Source organism: Myripristis murdjan, chromosome 5, assembly GCF_902150065.1.
Source record: "Myripristis murdjan chromosome 5, fMyrMur1.1, whole genome shotgun sequence".
Classification (NCBI taxonomy): Eukaryota; Metazoa; Chordata; class Actinopteri; order Holocentriformes; family Holocentridae; genus Myripristis; species Myripristis murdjan.
Window position 1 is genome coordinate 2,030,788 of NC_043984.1, and position 1,015 is coordinate 2,031,802.

Below are 1,015 nucleotides of genomic sequence, written 5' to 3' on the forward strand. Positions count from 1 at the left end.
TGCAAATATTCCTCCCAGGTGTGACGAAGGTTCACCTTACAGTATTTTTGTGTTTTGAAGGCAGATACGCTTATTTCCGGTCTTCTTCTGTTTAGCTCCGGTTAACTTGACGCACGTGCTGCAGCCGCCGGAGTCACCCGGGTCTCCTCCTCCCCTCCGCGGTCAAAGATGACATCATCCGTAGTACAAGAGGACTCATGCAACAAGAGGACTGGGTGTGGATGTGAGTGCTGTGGCCTCTGGAAAAGCTCTCCACCATCCCCTGGTTATCTGACCAACACTCTGTCATTGCATCATATCACCGTCACTGCTGTCTTTCTAGTCAAACGCGTATCACTGACAACATTAAGTGATGTTCATGGCTATATTTACTTTACTTTATCATGATCAGTCAACCTTCAAGTGAAATTTCCCTTCCCTTGAAATAACCTACAGCATTCAAAGGCTGTGCTCTTATGTTACTAAGCATCTGAGTCTAAATAATGAACTAGGATTAATGTACATATTTACATATAATACACATACTTTTAAAAACAAATTTATAATACACATATGAATGTATTTTTTTTTTTAAATATAGATTTCTTGTAATTTTACTTATGCTTTTCTTTAGAATTTGAGCAACCGCAGCAGACCCAATTTTCCCTTGGAGATAAATGAAGTATTTCTGATTCTGAACTCATCTTGTTAAACTAGTCCAGTCCTATAGTCCTTGATATATCATATGAGGAGCTTCATTCCAAAAATGTTGGACATTTTATCTGATATCTTATGAAATTGATCAGAAAATATCACAATTTTTCAGACCTGATTCTGTCCTCAAGGAATGCATTCTTTTATAAGCAAATGACTTCAGTCCTAACCACCTAATGTGCTCCAGTTTCACATCACAGTCTAAAAAGTGTGTAGTTGTTAAGAGACAAGCTGGCTGGGCAAGGATTCATCAGCTGGATTGTTGAAATGTTCATTTCATTTGGATAAAAATGCATAAAAGTTCATCATGGAAGTTCAAAGA